The sequence below is a fragment of the Fukomys damarensis genome, unplaced genomic scaffold, assembly GCF_012274545.1.
Source record: "Fukomys damarensis isolate Sample0158 unplaced genomic scaffold, DMR_v1.0_HiC HiC_scaffold_16, whole genome shotgun sequence".
Classification (NCBI taxonomy): domain Eukaryota; kingdom Metazoa; phylum Chordata; class Mammalia; order Rodentia; family Bathyergidae; genus Fukomys; species Fukomys damarensis.
This window is the reverse complement of record NW_022900928.1, coordinates 69,015,367-69,028,487: the sequence shown is the minus strand read 5'-3', so window position 1 is coordinate 69,028,487 and position 13,121 is coordinate 69,015,367. Positions and strand designations below refer to the sequence as shown.

At 44.7% G+C, this 13,121-nt stretch overlaps 1 protein-coding gene across 1 annotated transcript in view; it reads right to left on the bottom strand.

Annotated features, from left to right (window-relative positions):
• The window catches only part of Sorl1 (sortilin related receptor 1), a 159,462-nt gene extending 146,347 nt beyond the window's left edge, over nucleotides 1-13,115 (bottom strand). The window contains exon 1 of the mRNA XM_033764392.1: nucleotides 13,028-13,115. The gene's annotated coding sequence lies outside the window, so the exon portion shown is untranslated. The remainder of the gene's footprint in view (nucleotides 1-13,027) is intronic.
• Between the last annotated feature and the right edge of the window lie 6 nt (nucleotides 13,116-13,121).

The following is a 13,121-nucleotide window of genomic DNA, read 5'->3' as shown; positions in this document are numbered from 1 at the left end:
GAATAATTCCCTGGTGAGTCAGGCTGATCTCCAAGGCAGCCCAGGTGCCCATCCCCCCAGAGCGTATGCCCAGAATCACTGCAGGAATCATTGCATCCAGAGGATGACAGGAGACGAGCAGACCATCATTTTTATTAAGGCCAAGACTTGAAATCTACTCTGTGGCTTCACCTTCCTCCTCTCCAATTCCACCCCCACAGTCTCAAGGGACCAAGAAACCAGCAGCCCAGGGCAGCTCCTGTAATGAAGAACAACCCACAAGTCCCCAGCTAGATTCTTTACTTAAAGAGGTGGTTTCCTGTTTGTTTGGGTCCCTTTCTCTCCTGGGGATTCCCCTCCTCCAGCCCTCCTCCTCATCAGCCCCAGGAGCAGCTGCAGGTCTCTAAATCTCTCAAATTGTCCTCTCCCACTCTGGTCCCACACATCAATCCAGAAGACATGGGCCTGGGAGGGCGTGGGAGGAGGTGGGAGTGTGTCTTTTCTAGGAATATAACCTTGATGTGTAGTCAGTTATAACCACAACCCCCCAGCATGAACAACCTTCCCTCTCCGGTCTCTAGCTCACAAGCTGAAGCTTGATAAATGAGACACAATTAATTGGAGCTATAAAGGCAGCAGGGAGGGGCTCGTAACTCCCTGCAGAAGGTAAACATATCTCTAATCAGCAACTGCCTCAGAAATCAAGGGCAGGGCCTGGGAAGTGCTTCAGGCCTCTGGGAGGTTCACAGGCAGGTAGTTAAGATAAGGCCTGGGGTTGCCGGTCTAGGATCAGAAGCACCTGAGAGACCCCACCCAGCACTACGATTCAGAAACCCTCAGAATGGAGCTCAGGAATAGGTATTTTTTTTAAAGACTCCAGGTACCTTTAATGCCACTTCTTTGGACAACAGTGAATCCTGTCCATTCCCCTACTTTCTTACTGGACCTATGACTACATTAGATGGGCAAGAGTGACTCACTCTCTTTAAGTAGGCTGGGGAATGATCTGTTTTGGAAGATTTGGTGCGGCTGTTATGATTTTATATTGTACTGATACACGCTTCAGTGTGGATGAATCTCGAAAACAATATGTTAAATGAAAGAAGACAAACACATAAGGTCACATATTGCATGATTCCATTTATACGAATTATCCAGGACAGGTAAATCCACAGAGACAGAAAGTAGATTAGTGGTTGCCAAGGGGAAGGCAAGAGGAGGGAGTAACTGTAAGAGGTTTTCTTTGAGAGTGATGAAGATATTTTGGAACTAAACAGAGCTAGTAGCTGCACAATATATACATGTACTAAATGCCACTAAAGTGTTCGCTCTGAAATGATTCATGTTATATAACACCACCCCACCCCACCCCGCCACCTGTGTAGAACACTATACCTTTCAAGTATGGACCCGGTATCTAGGAGCTCCCACTCTTAAGAGGGGCTTCTTTCATTTCATCTCATCTCATGTCATCTCAAGCCCTCTGCTACCAATATATGCAGCTAGAATGAGTCATAAAGGCAGCGGGCTGGGGATTGGGTCTCTGGCCAAAGCAATCCTTCAAAACACTGTCAGCAGCATCTGCAGAGCCACAGCATCAGCAGAAGCCCAGCTGTCCCCAGCTGGAGCGATGACCAAGGCTCAGGGCTAGCATCCAATGCCAGCTCATAGGAATCATCACCACCCACACCTTAACATACCTCGGTCTTTATCAAACATCACCTCCCACACCTCGTTGTCTCTAAGCTCCCCACCATGCCCTGGAGAACCAAAGAGGTAAAATGACTTGCCTCCTATTATGCAGAGTAGGAGGAAGAATCTGCTGCCACCTAATCCTTCAGCTCAGGGTTGTTATAAATAAAAAGAAGGAAATAAATTGCTTGTTGCATGAAGGTACTGATTACTCATGCGTTCACTTATCAGTGAAGTATCCACTGAGATCTGCTAGGTTCCAGGCACACTCTATAGGCTCTTTAATGATTTCTCAACTGTAAGAATAGAGAGATCTCTCTCTTGTGGGGAAATTAGGATTGTAAATCTGAAACAACTACAAGACATTTGCAAGAATACCATTGAAGACTATAAGGTTGTTGAAGCTTATTCAGGAAGAAGAGGGCCCTTTATGGAATGGGTCAGAAATGTTCTCTTCATTCATTTCTTCTACTGTTACCTCCTTCTCATTGGTCAACCTAAAGCTCAAGATGTGCTAGACACCCACGGCTTGACGTCCTCATGCCTCCCACACAGCTTCTTTCCAGAACACAGTATGAGGCGTTACAAACAAGGCAGTCTGGCTTATTTCTCAGCTGTACTAGCAGTGAAATATAAAGAAGCATTTTTAAAATTCTACAATGAACTATAAAACAAATACCCTATCCTCCAACTGTGAGGACAGAGGCAGCTGCTAAATCCCCCAAATGATGTGGGCCCTGCAGAAACTAAAGACTGACTCCCCAGGTCCAAGAATAACAAGGTTTTCTCAAAGCATGCGACCTAAATGTTAGGTATGCAAATCACCTCCCAGTATCCCCTTTCAAGACCGTGTTCTCGCTATATTTAGAAAGCTCATTACCCTCCCGGACTCTCCCCCGCAGGAGAGCTGAAATCTAGTTTATGAGGGCTCCCGGAAGGCAGCAAGACAGCACAGTTGGAGAATCTCAGCACACACCCTTGACTTTGTTTTGGCCCAAGATACTCCCATAACCCATAGAACTCACAAATCATTTTCCCAGCTGCGCTGCCCATTTTACAGATGAGAGAACCAAAGGAGAACACCTTTGAACTGAAATTTGGCATTTCAATCTTTTTTTCTTAATATGCTTTTTCCTTCCACTTTACCAAAAGGATAAGAAGCATATTCTCACTGACTCCATTCAGAAAGCAACATTCCTCACTGAGCTTTGGCAGGTAGACTTTATGTGCCCACCACACCCAGCAGGTAAGCCAGTCAGTCACCAATGACATGCTTTTCCAGGCAGGCTTCCTATAAACAGAGCCTCTGAAAAAAATCCATGACGAACACGACAGCCCTTTCACTTACTCATGGGTAAGGAAAAGCAGAAGATGCCAGGGACACAATGAAGCTCAGAGAACATCTAGATTAACTGCCACCTTTTCCTGGCGAGGTTCAGCTCAGAGAGAGATGAGACATGTGCTCCATCAGTGCCTTAAAATGCAGGCCCAGTGCAGAGCTAACAGCTCAGGAAGCACCCCACAATGGCGTTAATTGGCTGCTGAGCACCCTAAGCCATGGCCTGCCTTCCACAAGGTTTGCCTAGGAACCCAAAACCATTTCTATGAGCTCTTAAGACAGTTTCAGACCACCTACTCTCCCTGACTCTCCTACTTGGCTCCACAGATTCACCATAAATAGCTCCTCACTTTATTCATTCAATAAATATTTATTGAGTACTCACTATAAACCAGATGCTACACTAGGTATTGGGAAAACAGCAGACTTCTAGGCCCTGCCTCTTCAGTTAGTACTGTAGAGGAAACAAGCATTAAACAACAAATTCAACAAATAATGATTAAGTTCAGTTGTTAAACATAAGGCTTTGGCTGGGGAGAGAGGGACACAGCAGGGAAAACTCGCCCTATCTGCTTCCTGAAAGCATAAGGTCGAAAAGGAAAGCAGGTGGGATCGGGAGGTGGAGAAAGCAGAGAACCCTGAACCTAGGGTCAAGAAGAGCCTAGCCAGAAATAGGAAGGGCCCTGGGATTTAGTGCATTTGGAAAGTTAGAAGACCAGTGCATCCAGGAGAGCCTAGGAGATAACAGATTGGGGGGGGGGTTTTCCACAGCAACAACAACAAAACCTGTGGATCAGCTGGGCATAGTGGTACACATCTGTCAGCCCAGCTATTCAGGAGGCTGAGGTAGAAGAATTCAAGGCCAGTTTAAGCAACTTAGTAAGACCTTGTCTCAAAATAGAAAGATAAAAAGAGCTGGGGATGTAGCTCTGTGATAGAGCACTAGCATGTGTGAGGCCTGTGTTCAATCCTCATCACTACAAAAAGAAAAAGAAAAGCTTCAGATCTCTACCTCAGAATAAAGATTACACTATATCACTAGATTGTGCAGGAGAGGCACAGCGTCATAGTAAATTTGAAGCAAGTCAGAGACTCAGTTTGAGTGTCCGTTTCCACAATTCACTAGCTGCCTAACTTTGGGGAAGTCACTTCACTTTCTAAGCCAGAAACTACCTCTCTGTGAAATGAGACTCATAATAATTCCTATCTTCCTAAGTTTACAGGACTGTTGCTAGATGCAAATGAGATGTAAGCCACCAATGTATTTCATATCATGTCCAAATGGCTCTCTACCAAAATAGGCCATTCTTCACAAAATGGCACACGTAAAAAATGAACATTCACATCACCAGAGTCGGAATAGAGACACCCAGGGGCAAGCAGTGACATAAATACAATGACAAAACACCACATGCTTGAGCCAGTCTCAGAACTGGTGGCCAAGTGGACATTTTCAGGCTGTCTTCCTCACACTCCACTGTGGAGTTCAGGCACTTCTGAGAAGACCAACCTCCAATCCCCAAGATTCCAGTGCTGAGGTGAAATGGACTTCTAGCACTTTCCTCCCTGAAAAGGAAAGCATTTCAACAATACATTCTTGAGTCAAAGGCCTCAAGACCTCATGAGTGGCTCCTTTCCCACACTAGGAAAGAAGATACACACCAGACTACTGGAGAAGGGACAACATGTCAGCCTCCCAAAATGTGGCCAACTTCTCAGTGACAGATGGCCTCAGTGCTACCAGGAGGGCTAGGCGACTGTCCAGAGCACCCTTCTGCTAGCCTTGCTCTCAAGCTTTCTTTTGGAAGCTCTTTCAACCCTCCCCATCTTTCCACATCCACTCCTCAGTGCCTCTCTTCCAGCCTCCCAAGGCCTGCTTCCTGTGGTAACCCTCCTGTCACCAGCCCCCGAGGCACACTGTGCCAAATTCATCAGTTAACTGCAAAAAAATTTTTAACTATTCAGTGAGAGAATTTCAGGGAACTAAATATACACAGATGAGGTAAGAAATAGGTACTGGGTCTCATGTTACTTAATTAATTGAGCACAGGTTTAAAAAGCTTGAGTCCTCCCAAACTCTCAGCTTCACGGGGCACCTCCCCCGCACCAGGTCTGCTCAGTTCCTAAGAGTTAAAAACATTATGGTGTACTATATCTCAGCTGCCAGTCCAACAAAGTAGGATGGAACTCAGTGCCTCTAACATACGAAAACCCAACTAAGGACCCACTCATCGGTTCACATCCACATCTATTCCACATGATAATCATCATGGCCACTTTCCACCACTACTCCCTTCCATTCAGTTACTGGGAAAAAGGTTTCTCAACAGGCTACTCTCCTTTCTAATAACTAAAGCCCTGCCAGTTATCTTCATTTTTTTTAAATGAGGGGGGGGTAGTAAAGTGTACGTTGGCCCTGACATGGCACAAAACGCATTTGATAAACGTACATCTTTTTATTGCCCTTGTCTGCCACTCAGATTTCGGATATAATCACATCAGCCTGCCTTTCTGAGAATTCGTAGCTGTGTTTTTAATCTAATGCAGGGGACTAGAGATAAATCATTGTGAAGGGTCCCGATTTTCCAAGCCAACAGCCTGAAGCAGCAGCGGCAGCAACAGCAATGGCATGCTAAGCTAAAGGGCCAGCCAGGAGGGGGTGGGGGCTTGCATGCAGTGATGAAGACCACACGCTTCTATTGTTTGTCTTCATGCCAGTCTGAAGGCTTGAAGGGATGAAAGACAGACCTGGCTTCACTGAGGTAAGTCAACAAGCACACAGGAAGCACAGGGCAGGGGCAGGGAGATGGTTTCACTGTTAAGGCACTGTTTACATCTTTCCCTGCTACACAGATGCGCACATGGGCTCTGCACAGCGCCTCAGCACAGCCCAGATACCAGGGGGGCTGCCTGTGACAAGTCAGGTCACAGAGAAAGGCACAGAGGTGTGGCTGCCGTTATGAATGGTCAGCCTTCAAGGCCTAAGTGATCAAAGAAAGGAGGCGACTTGCAGAGGCATCCCCCGAAGGTAACATCTGTGCCCACCTGAACTCCACTGTGCCCTAGTGACCCCTCCCTCGAAAAAAGAGCCAGCGTCTCCTGACCCTGAGCTTGACAGTCAACAACCTTCAAAACCCAAGGTTTAGGAAGCCCTCAACTCTTGCTTTTACTCCCTATTTGTAAAGCACACAATGCAAACCCTGGCACTAATTTCTCTCCTAGACGAAATAGGGGTTGCCTCTGGCTGGGAAAGGGAGGCCTCCTACAGCCCATCAGAGCCATGCCAGCTGTACAAGAACCAAAAGCCACATGTAGCTATTCAGATGTTAACTGAAAGGAAGTATAAGAATTCTTCAGTCACACTAGCCTCATTTCAAGGGCTCGCTGGCTACATACATGTGTCTAGTAGATACACAGGACACACAGATACTGAACATTATTGCAGAAACACCTGTCCAACAGTGCTGTATTGGAGGATCTGCCATGAGGCAAAGGACACATGATCACCCAGCTCTTAGCAGCAGCACCATGGGCGTGGATGCACCATTATAATTAACAATTACTCAGGGCTGGATGTGTAGCTCAGTGGTAGAACATATGTTTAGCATGCATAAAGTACTGGGTTCAACATCCAGCCCGCCTCTCAACAAAGAAAGACCACATAAATATATACATATGATCTGCATGGAATGATAATACTTTTACATAGGCACTTACAAATTATATAATTAAAAATTACCTAGTAATTTGTAATTATTTCTAATTCACTATTGTGATTTTGATTGTAACAAAGTCCTACCTTCATAGAACCCGCCCTAAATGTGCAAAGCATTCCTCATCTTTCAATTTAAAAACTCAGCATCTCACAACAACATCACATAACACCCAAATCTTTATAAGAGCAGCAGCCCACCCTGTCTTCTCTGGGTTTTAGCATCGTCAGCCACTTTGATGCTGGAAGGCCATCCGGGCCACTTCTTCGAAGGCCCAAGGTTCACAGGTCGATAAACCAATAAATTAGGTCGAAATTAACTGTGGCTCATTTTAAACTGAAGGAAATTGATTTTTGCATGTACGTGGCTAGACTGAATATGCCATCTGCCAGCAGATTCTGGCATAGCTAGAGACTACATAGGAAGGTCCCATTCTCATAAACAAAAAAGAACACCTCCCCCGTCACCCAGGCTACTTCTGGAGAAATACTAATCCCAAATACATTCAACCCAAAAGGTAGTGCATTCTCTTTTACTTTCCTTCACATTTTAAAAATCTAAATAAATGAAGGAAAACCCAAAGTAATACCCCAGCTTTAATACAGTTCTATGCAGTCAACGCTCTTATTATCTACATCTGAATTATTATTGCATATTGTAAACTTCAAATTGGCTTTCCCGAACACATTTATGCCAGCCATTTCCCCTGTCAGCAGCTCAAAGAATGCAAACTCATTTTAATATTCACCTAAGCAAAATTTAACTAAGAAGGTAAACTGATGCTTTAAAAAAAAGGCTAAATACATAGCAAAAGCAAATTATTTTGGGGATTACCTGCTCTCTAGATTAGAATGCTTCTGTGTCCCTCCATTACAGTGGACAGGACAGGGTTAGCTCCATCTAGCTCTGTCCTGGGATTAAACAATGACACTACAAAGATGGCTGTGATCACTAAAGAGGAACACATTAAAATCTGACAATGAATTGTGCCTGCAACATCCACCCTTTGCCTTAAGATATTCTTTGCTGTTAGGATTTACCTTGTGGATCCCAAATCTCAAAGCAATTTATTAAGCATACATTAATTTCATTTTGAAGAATACAATGAAAATACTCTCAAAAAGAGCACAAGTTAAAGCCAATATCCAGGATCTCTCTATTCTGATGTTCTCACAGACCAGGGCTCTGCACCCGTAAGGATGAGGAGGCTTCATAATGCTGTTCTCCTGGCTCACAGGAACCCTCCAGGGGAAATGAGAGAGAAGTTTTCTTTTGCCTTGCCTGGAGAAAGGTAACCATCTACATTATACTATGACATTTCCAGTAACATCTTGACCATTCACCCAAAGTCATGCCACAAATATATTTTAGAGCTAATGCTAATCTCATTATCCATAGCACCAGGGGCTACAGGTAACAGAAAGCCACTGATATTTTAAGCTTGAATTTTTATGCACAAACATGTTATGTATGCATAGAATATTTCTGGGAGGATATACAAAAAGCCAGTGACAGTGGTTACCAACTGAGAAGGAGCTTGGGATGAATAAGGGCATGAAAGGGAAGAAAATTTATTTGTTTGACTCCTTTATACAAATTTTGTTTTATAAACATGCATTACCTCCTGAAGGTCAAGTAAACAAACAGGATGACTTTTTAGCTCATCCCTTTAATTTTCTTCATTTATTGGTTGATTCTTATTACTGTATGTTTCCAGTGCATAATGCTTACATTCAGTGTGGGGAGTTCGTATATATACATCACATATCTTAATTCTTTTTTTCAACGATCTTCCCTACTCTCCTCTTTCCTCCACCTCTTGGTCCCCTTCCCTCTTGCAAAAGTTCTATCATCCTTTTAAGTCTCAATCTCACTTCTCTAAGGGCTCCTTTCCTCCATTCCTTCCACCCCTCAAAGCCCTCACTCTCCAGGCTCCGAGACACGCAAACTACTGATGAACTGAACAGCAGTCAGAGACAGGGCAAAACTCAGTAAGAGAAGCCCAGTGCAACCAGGAAGTTTTTCAAGGTCACATCCCTTACTGAGCCAACCTAAGATGCCAAGCAAGTCTTTACTTACATGAAGTGAACTTAAAACAGCAAGCGCTTTGCCTTCTCATCTATGTTTGAAATCACACAGGTCAAACAGCCTAACTTCAGAATCAACTAACCAATTCTTTCCCAAGCAAATGTGTTGTGCAGGAATCTTCTCAGAAGAGATCTAAAGCCAAACAGCAAGCCCCAAAGGAGGCCCTTTGTCCCCAGGCGTTGTGCTGTAACAGATACTTGATTTTCAGTCTCAAATCAGGATACTGAATACTCCCTGGCCTCTAAAATTCAAGAATTATGAAAAGACAGTTTGTTGGAAGCAATATAAACCTGTAAATCCTGTTAGGCTTTGTGCTTCATTTCAAATGATTTTTCCCAAAAAACAATGCTATTAGTATACACTAATATGATATTCCTAAGAGGGACGATTCTGTAAAATAAAATCCCACCCCTTCATTCAAAATAACTCTCAGATAGCATAGGAAAATCAGGGCTTCACCACCCAAGACCCAAGGGCAAGGCCATCTGCATCCTCACCACTGAGCAAGCCAACTCATTTCACCATCCATCTGTGTGCTCACCACAGTCCTCCTTATAAAAATACCTTTCATATAACTTGAATATGCTCCCTACCCTGCAAGCCTTTCTTCTTCTAGGTGTGCAATGGGTCCACAAGTATTCATTAAGGGCCTCCCGGTGCCAGGGAAACAAAGAAAAGAGCTAGGTTCATGCCGTCCAGGAGCACATAGGACAGTGACGCAAGCGTAACAAGGGGCAGTCAGGGCTGGAACTAACCTCAAAGAACTCTTTCCACTGGAGCCTGGGAATACCAAAAGGTATTGCTTGACATTGCAAGAATGGAACAGGGATTTTTCAGGCCAATGTGAGAGTAGGGGAAGACAAGAACAAAGCAAGTATGATGGCATAGAGGCAGGGAGCCAACATTAAATCAGGAAAAATCTCAGTAGCAAGAACTATGGAGTCCCTCTTCTTGAATGTGGTCTTTTTAAGAAAAGGCTTATTTAAAATAGATGTACAATATTACAAACATTACCTCTAAAAAATCATGGCAGAAGCCAGTCTCCCATTGCTAGAGATTTTCTCAGTTGACTCCACAAGTTAGCAGGGCAGGGGGAAAATAATTGCTATGGACTCCAATGCAGGCTCTTTCTCAGAAGCAAATACACTTCACAAAAGCCTTCCTTTCCTTTCCTTATTCCTGAAGCTGATGTCCTTTCGCTCACCTCCCAGGCTGTCCAGCTCCTGCTTTAAGCCCCTCTCTGTGCAGCTAGTGCTGCGAAATGCCTGGGCCCCTTATGACTCCATCCCTGGAGCCCCGCCTGTCACACAGCCCACTAATGCATCACTCAGCAGTCACACCTGCATCCAAGTTCACTGTTCCCATGTGGTACATTCACATGCCTGTATTTGCATCTGCTTCATCTCCTCTTGACTTTTAAGTTTCCTGAAAGCAGGGATAAAAATCCTATTCCTCGTCTCCTCTCCATCCTCAGAGAAATACTCCATGCAGAAAACACTACAAATACTTAGTTTAAAAGTTGAAGGAGGGCCAGGGATTTAGCTCAGTGGTGCCAGCACTTGCCTCACAAGCACAAGGTCCTGAATTCAATCCCCAATACTAAAAAAAAAAAAAAAAATCTAAGCTCATGCAAAGTTAAAGGAGAACTGGATGTGGTAGCTCGTGCCTGTAATCTCAGCCACTCAGAATGCTAAGGCAGGAGGATCACATGTTCAAGGCCAGCCTGGGCAACTTAGTAAGACCCTGTCTCAAGAAAAGATTTTAAAAAGAATTTGGGAGGCTGGTGATGTAGCTCACTGCTCACTGAGTTCAATCCCCAGTATGAGGGGAAAAGTTGAAAGGGCACTGAAGTGGAACTTGGCATAGGGCTAGAAGTAAAATGACTGTATCCTGACATTTTTGACAGTGAAGGAGCACCACCATAACTGGATCTGTCCCAGGAGAAATAGGCAAATGGCCATCCTTACTAGGAAGTTCATTCCAAAGAGATGTGCATTACACTGGAGCTCCAAGAAGATCCAGACCGACACTGAGTCCTGTGACTGAAGGGTCTGCACCATATAGAATTCATGGCAGAAAACCTATACCAGAAAGTTCTTCTTCTATCTGACTTACATACTTAAAGATTAAGGTTAATGCCACTTTTCACTAATCTCAGAGCAAAACAGAACAAGGACATAGGAAAACAGCCACACTGAAGTAGAAACACTGCGTTCCATCTTCACTGTTCACTAGAAATGTCTCATTGTGAATTCTGCTGCTAGTTCTACACCCTTCAGCTGAACCAAACTCAGTCTGCCTGGCCCAGAAACATAAAAACTGAGGGATCTGGAGTCACTCCCAATGAGAACAGAGTTCATCTCTAACTTGCCCCAAATCTCCAAGAGATTTTCACAAACCAAAGCCAAGGAAGAAATGGCACCTGTGCGCATATTTTTGTGAAAGCTCTTCTCTCAACCAAAACTATGATTTCAGGGATCCTAAGCTCTGGAAAGGATTGTTCCCCACCCTCTACTCCTGGCCAAAGAGCAAGGCAGAGCTGGGCTGGCTGGACTCAGTGAACCCAGAGTCTGGTTAAAGAGGCTGGACCCTCTTATACCTGCCAAAACTACCCCATTCCCCCGCCCAAATCATCTCCAAGCTGTTGTCCCTGTGGTGAGCAAGGACCTTACTGACTTCTTTTCAGCAATACAAACAAGAAGTTTCAGCTGGGGGTGGAGAACACAGATATAAGTCCAAGAGGAAGGAGCTGGTGCACTCCAGCAGCCTGAGTCCCACAGCAGTTACAGACCCCTGGCAAAGGGCTGGTGGGTGAAATTTCAATGCTCCCACCCATTCACCACTCCTGTCGCCCCTTTAGAGCCATATATATCTATTTTTTAATTCTAGAAAAGAAGTATTTAAGAAGCCATGTATAAGACAGTGTGACTTCCATCACCCAAAGGTCAGTGAGAGACTACAAACAAAAAATAGAGACCTTCTCATTATGACCTTGGGCTCCTCACTTCGCTTGTCCCAGTTTCAATTTCTTCAGCAAGAAAACGACACAACAGAGTGACAGGGTATTATAAGGTTCTTCTTGGCTCTAAGGATTGAACACGTAACTCTACATATTTCCTGACGAAAAGAACTGGCTACAGCAAAATCGGTGAAGTAAGGCAGAACTCAGGCTAATCATTTAATTTCTACTTTAAAAGGGAACATTTTGACTCTGAGAATGCTGCATGTTTATCACCTGCACTGGCCCCACCTTTTCTCCCCCTGCGACCTTCTCGTTTTTTTTTTTATTTTATTTTATTTTTTTTTTTTGCTGATGTCAATCTTTACCGCAGGAATATTTTTTTTTTTTTTTGCTGATGTCAATCTTAACCGCAGGACTGGGAGTCTCATGAGGCAGTAACACCGGCAAATTAATTTTGCCTGTGCTGATATTAACCTAAAAACTCAGTTTGCAATTCCTAGCAGTAAGTCTAGCCATAAAAGTAAAATTCATGTTACTTATGATCTAATAAACCCATTGCTTGGATAGAAATAAATCACCTACTGAATAATAATTCCCAACAAATTTCGTGCAGTCTTTTCAAATATCCAAGTACCATGAGGGATATTCCTGCCCCTAATAAAGTCATTATCTGGGGTGGGGGGGCTGAACCTCACATCCCCACCCCCCCAAAAAAATTCAGCCCTCACACTTTACGCTCTCTCTCTCTCTCTCTCCTTTTGACGACACAAGGGTGGTTGCCAGTCTTCCGGGTTTGCCCACCTTTATTGGGGCTCAGCACTGTAAGTGTGGAACCCCCTCCGCTTGCTGTTCTGTGTAAGTGCACTGCAACAGCAGGGTGCTCGCCTCCACTGCCAGCCGACGATACACTAAAGAAAGCCCTTTTTTTTAACCCAGAGGCTGGTTAACGAGGCTGGACCCTCTTATACCTGCTGAAACTACCCCGTTCTGCACACACCCTGGTGAAATATGCACAGCACCTCGCGAGTTACCTGAAATAGGTTCGCTAAGACCGACAGGAAGAAGGAAAGATCAACGCGATTCAAGTGCTGACGGTTGTACTCAAGTGAGGAGGGATAAAAAAACAAATGCAAGCCGGGAAGTCCCCGGTGGTGCCCGCACCTGGGAGGCGACTGCAAAGGATGGATGCGGGGGTGAGGAAGTGCAAGGAGAGGAAAGAGCTGGAAGGAGGCTGGCAGCAGCAGCCCTGCTCACCTGTCCGTACACCTTGATGGGCTGGGGCTGCAGGGCAGCGCTCCGTCGCGTCCGGAGCCGCTTCTGGTCCGCCGGGCTCGCCCCCGTGGCATCC